This window comes from Lethenteron reissneri, chromosome 62, assembly GCF_015708825.2.
Source record: "Lethenteron reissneri isolate LAM-NWPU_2019-01 chromosome 62, ASM1570882v1, whole genome shotgun sequence".
In the NCBI taxonomy this organism is placed as follows: domain Eukaryota; kingdom Metazoa; phylum Chordata; class Hyperoartia; order Petromyzontiformes; family Petromyzontidae; genus Lethenteron; species Lethenteron reissneri.
The window spans coordinates 2,725,188-2,731,187 of record NC_083840.1 but is presented as its reverse complement, the minus strand read 5'-3'; positions in this window follow the sequence as shown (position 1 = coordinate 2,731,187).

Sequence of the window (6,000 nt, the reverse complement as noted above, 5' to 3'; positions counted from 1 at the left end):
TTGCAGTCTAAGACAGCGCGGCGAGGTGTCCCGTGTGGCCCTGAGTGGCGCTTACTCTCCATCCCCTGTGGGACGTCAGGCCGAGTGACGCAGAGGCTGCCAATGGCTCAGTGGCCGCGTGCAACAACGCAAAGGGCCGCGAGTGGCAGAGAAGGGGCGAACGCAACAAAGGCGTGAACCGTCATCGCGTGTGCGGCAAATCCTCGGCGCGTCGCCTCTCCCTTCCCCCTCCTGCACCCCCCCACCACCAACAAAACAGAGCTCCCCGTGTAGCCTTCACAGACTGCTGGGGGCAAGTGCTGTTAGCGAGTAGCACCTATGAAGGCCGCCACGGCACACGAGGGGGTGGGTGGCCAGCACCACGCCCGGCCGCCGTTGTCTCCCCAGTGGCGATGCTTTTTACACTGCAACAGGTATTAATTTAAGGCTGAGTCGACCTAGGGGAGGCTAAGGACCGGTTTAGATAATCGTCACTGGTGTTGGCCGTGAGCGACAATCGAACTCGGATTCAATTTCCCCCCACCCCCCCACCCACTCCCCACCCACCCACCAACCACCCCGCCACCCACCACCAACACTCCACCCCCCACCGACCCACCAACCCCCCCACCCACCCACCAACCTCCCATCCACCAACCCCCCCACCCACCCACCAACCGCCCCACCAACCCCCCCACCAACCCCCCCCATCCACTAACCCCCCACCCACCAACCCCCACCCCCACAACCCCCTTCACCAATCCCCTACCCACCAACCCCCACCCACCAACCCCCCTAACCCACCAACCCCCCTCACCAAGCCTCCACCAATCCCCCCCCCACCAACCCTCCCCCCACCAATCCCCCACCCTCGTGGCGGAGCGGTCAGGCGAGTTGGGGCGGTCCGACATCCGGAGCTATTTCAGTAAAAGTGAGTCGGGAGAGAGCGGGGGGGTCCACAGTCGGATCTTGAAATCGTTCGTTGCGCTTCTTGAGCCAGCCATGCTGTTATTATTACATTGGCTTCTCATTCGGAGTGGAGAGATGGTCTCTACCCGGTCACCAATGACTCCATTTGTGCTATATTCGAGCTCTGAAACCCCACAAACACTGCGCATATATAATGATATCTTTAATACAGTGAATATCAAATCAGTGTTGATGGTATAGAACGAACATCACTCCCAGTGGGAGAGCAGCAGTGAACCGTGCTACCTCGTGGGCCTCCTCCACCATTGTAACCATCAACTTAAAATCCAACCTCACGGCACTCCCCCCACCACGTTCCCTCTCCTGCCCCTGCCCTACAAACGCACCGTGTTCCTGATCGTTGCCACATGCGTGAGTAGTAGGGCAGTGAGCCCAATCGCCCTTCCCTTAACCCCGGGGCCAGGTGCCCACAGGGTGTCGTCCGCGGAATATCTCTGAGCCCCTTGGCCTCGCCGTCCCATCGCGCGTCCTCTGTACTGGGTTCTTGCTCAGTGCACATCTATTCTCACGTCACCTGATGCAAGAGGAAATCGTACCATGGACCCTGTTCATCCATACCATCCTTGTTGGCAAATCTGCGCTGTAGAGTATTGCGCTAATCCATTAACCCCATTGTAAAACCCAAGAAACCTAAAACGGCATAATAATTGCCATTTAACTATCCCAAGAATTGCCGCTGTAGCAGCAGCAACGTTTTGGAACAACAACGACCATGTTCCTCCCTTAAACAGCGTAAACCTTCCTTCAAGAAAGTAATCCTAAGGCAGACAACTAGTGCCAGGTACAACCACGTTTTTTGCAAATGTGATTTGTAACTTGGAAGTCCATGCAAGTGTAGCGAAAGTTCCATTTTAAAGTGCAACTTTATGGCGTTATCTTGGCATGGTCTGGGACTGTTGTTGTTGTTTTTGCATTGCCTTTAGTGTTGAAAAATCAGGCTTTCATACTTTATTTATTGATCATATTTAGTGACTTGCTCACATTTATCTCTTTACACTCCAATCGTTTTTTTTATTTTGCCCCGGTTTGCCGTTGGAACTTTTGCTCGCCCCATGCCCCAAATGGACGTGTGTGTGACAACAAAGAGCTTCACAGCTTATCAGATTCCTCCTGCTGCAGTCGAAACGAACATTTCGATTCTTGTTCGCGTGCTTTAGTGTCACCTCGAAACGCAACTGGTAGCAGCGAAATAAAAACAGAAATGTATAAAAAAGTGGTTAATTTGCATCCATGATCAGCGAGGTCGCTTGATGTGTCTGTGGCAACCACAGACGGGAAATTCCCACTGCAATTTGCCCGCAGTAGTTTTCCTGGCACCGTGTGGGGATGACGACGACGATGATGATGGCGGTGATGCAATGAGACTCTGCGTACCCAAGTGAGTGACGCAGGCGGAGGAATGATGAGCCCCCGCCACCCCCTCCAGGCGCCACACCTCCTGGTTAGTGATCCTGCGATTCAAATGTGCCCCGAGAGAGGGGGGGGGGGGCGATGTGAATCCTTAATAATAGCTGTTTAAGGAGTGGGTGGGGGTTAAAATGACGCTCATCGGAACGGGAGTGGTCCATTCAAAGCGCGTGCGCATTTCTGTTCACGTGCGCACGAGTGAGTCAGAGCCACACCACCCCACCCCCATCCTCGTGTGCCGAAACGGCCTTCATAGGTGATGCTCGCTAACAGCACTTGCCCCGACAGTCGTGAAGGCTATATACTGGCGGGCGGGGGTCTTTATCTTTGTTTGTCACAGCCGTTCCCTGTTACCTTGGGGTGTAACGGGAATGTTCACTGCCCTCCTGCACTATTTAATATCCTGGGCCGCGTAGTTCGAAAAGCTTGATATGGCTGTCCTGGAGGAATTTCCCTCTGGTACAGATACAATGGGACGACTGAGCGATGCCCGGGTGTTGTTAAGGGATAGCTCCCTATTTATTAGTCAACCATGTTATGTAATAAGAATCTGCCTGGGTGGGTATTTTTGTATAATCAAATGCCCACCCCCTCTATCCCCCATTAATGATGGGACAGTTGTGGAGGAAAGTGGAGAAGTTTTCGTACCTGGGAATTTGTACTGATGGCCAACTTAGGTTTTGTAGTGGAGGTCTCACTCCGAATCAGTCGAGCGGCATCATTGTTACAGTAGCTGCATAACGCTGCGTAAAAGCTGCGTGGTCTATTGCTCCGTACGAAGCTCAGGATCTTCTCGGCCACAGTTATGCTTGCAAGACATGGCGCCTTTCAAATGAACATCTGCGCCGGGTTGAAACATTCAAGCTGGCCTGTCTATGATCCATCCTGGTTTTAACCAGACTGGATTATGTGAGTAACTCACACATCAATCTTGATTTGAAGCTTTCGTGACTGCAGGAATACATACTCTTTGGTTCTTTCGGTAAAGTCACGCAACACAAGCGATCGAAACGTCGGTGATTTATTTTATTTTATTTCTAACCACGTGACTTAACTCGCACATCCTGGGAAATCTGGACTCATTCTCCCATCAGTGATCCGCTTCGGCAGGGCAGGCTGCGTTGGCTGTTCGACGTAGCCTGTAACACCCGGACACCGCATGCCCGCTGGCTAGAGAAGAGATGGACCGATGTGGTACGAAATATGTGGAGCTGATTGGGCTCGCCGATGACTGATACCATCGGTGGCAGGATCGGCTTGTGTCGAGGTCGGCTTCAAACGACGCTGCCGGCCAATTGCTGGGCGGAGGAGCGACGCTCACAACAACGAGCGCAGCGCCAGGTGCCAGTCGGGAGCACAGGTGGTGGCATCTGTCAGTCATCTCGGTCATCTCTGTCATCTCAGTCAGTCAATCCACAGGACCTGGTGTCTACATTGTGACATCCTGCTGGCGAGCCTTGGACGCTTCACGTGATAGCCTTTAAAGTGCACCTAGCCGGGCATGAACGCTGTGGTGACGTCACCTACCACGTAGTGGTGAGCGGTGGCTATTGTTGTTGTTGTGTTGTTCTTGTTGTGTGCACGTGTGTGTGTGTGTGGTGCTCCGCACTCAACCAAACCCGGCCACCCAAGTTCGATTCCCTTTCAGTGACGATTATTTGAACCGGTCCTGAGCTTCCCCTCCGTCGACTCAGCCTCAAATTAGTACCTGTTGCGGGGTGTAGTAAACATCAACCACTGGGGAGACAAAGGCGACCGGGCGTGGTGCTGACCACCCACCCTCTCGCGTGCTGTACCGGTCGTCCAAGGTGCTCGCTAACAGCCCTTGCCCCAAGAGTCTGTTAAGGCTACACGGGGGATCTTTGTTTACGTGAGCGTGTGCCTTTGTGGGCTTTCTATGTTCTCGCTCCGGGTTCTCCAGTAGCTAAACACAATCTACAGTCTGTTCTCCTATAACGCGGTGGTGGCTGCGTTCCTGAAGAATAACACCGCGTTATGGAAAAATCGCGTTGTAATAAGCGTTTGGTAAAGTACCGTCTGCGCTAACACGTGAGCTGCGTGTGCAGGGCGAACGAAGACTGCGACGGCCGTGGGTAGCGTCGAGAACAGTTGGTTCTTAACCTTTACTGCAGCCTGCACCCCTTTGGTACTCAATCGTAAAAAAAAATTGTACAATATTAATAAACACACCAGGGTTTGATGAAACAAATTAAGTTGTTGTTACTTACCTGCTCGCGCTTAATTTGTGTTTTCGATAAACTTTTTAACTTCTAAAAAAAAATCTGGCCACGTCTCGCCTCCCCCAGAGGGTGCGTGCCCCCCAGGTTAAGAACCACTGAGTCTAGAAGCATCCAGCAGCATCCCAATGCCTTGTGCGATGATGCTACGCCGAAGCAGCCCATAGCACACAATTAAACTGGTTTGGACCAAACTCTCCTAATGATCCATAATATAGGTTTTTTTGGGGGGGGATAGATCGTGTAACTATAAGTGTGTCGTTAAACCCGCCACCACCCGACACAGCCAATTCTTGAGGTTTGTCGCGTAAACAAATGTGCAAATTCGTTTCCTCCAATTCACCCAATTGGGATCACACAAAGCAGCAACATCGCCCCGTAAAAGCATTTAGACTCGGTGAGGTTTTTTATGGGGAAAATGCGTAAAAATACGAACAATGACGATTATAGCATTGGTTCTTTTGGTAAAGTCACGTAGAAGGGAAATAAAATAGTGATAATTTTATTGGAATCCCTACAGTCACGAAAGCTTTAAATAAAAAATAATGATGATGATAATCATCATTGTAGGTATTACTGCTGCAAATGATAAAATGTCAACTCGTTCACTGCACAGGAGCGAGGATGACTGAGAGGGAGAGAGAACGACTCAGAGAGGACGACACACAGAGAGGACGACTCAGAGAGAGTGAGAGGGCGACTCAGAGAGAGAGGGCGACTCAGAGAGAGAGAGGATGACTCGGAGAGAGAGAGGACGACTCGGAGAGAGAGAGAGAGGACGACTCAGAGACGCCAGCAGAAGGAGGAGAAACCACAGACGAGCGGGAATGCAGCGGCATCCACGCAGTCAGGAGCCGGCGAGAAATCTCTTCCCCCAAGCTCTGCGGTCCTCTGTATATGACGGTGCTTATTATACACGTGGGAGGAAACTCGGGCGTTTAGAGAACACGTATACGTGCGAGAGGGCCACGCGATTTTCAGTTTTTTTACACATCCCATCAGCCGCACGGCCTTCTGGGAGAATGCGGATGGCGAGATGTTAACTACCTCGCCTGTTATGCCGGAGATTGTGAGTTCGATCCCGACCCTGACGCCTGCTGCTGTATATTTTAATTGGTGGTGTCTCTCTCTCCTCTCTCTCCCCATGGTCGCGTGGATTTTTCTCCAGGGTCCTGCGGTTTTTCCCCTCGACATTTCGAAACAACGTCACCACGCGTTCAGAGTCTTTGGCTGCTCGAGATTCCCACGTGATGGTGATGATGATAAGGGGCCGTCCATAAATGACGTCACGCGATTTTGGACGATTTTTGACCCCCCCCCCCCCTCGTCACACAGCGTCACAAAAAAAGTCAGACCCCCCCCTCAAAAATGACGTCACAAAGCCCCC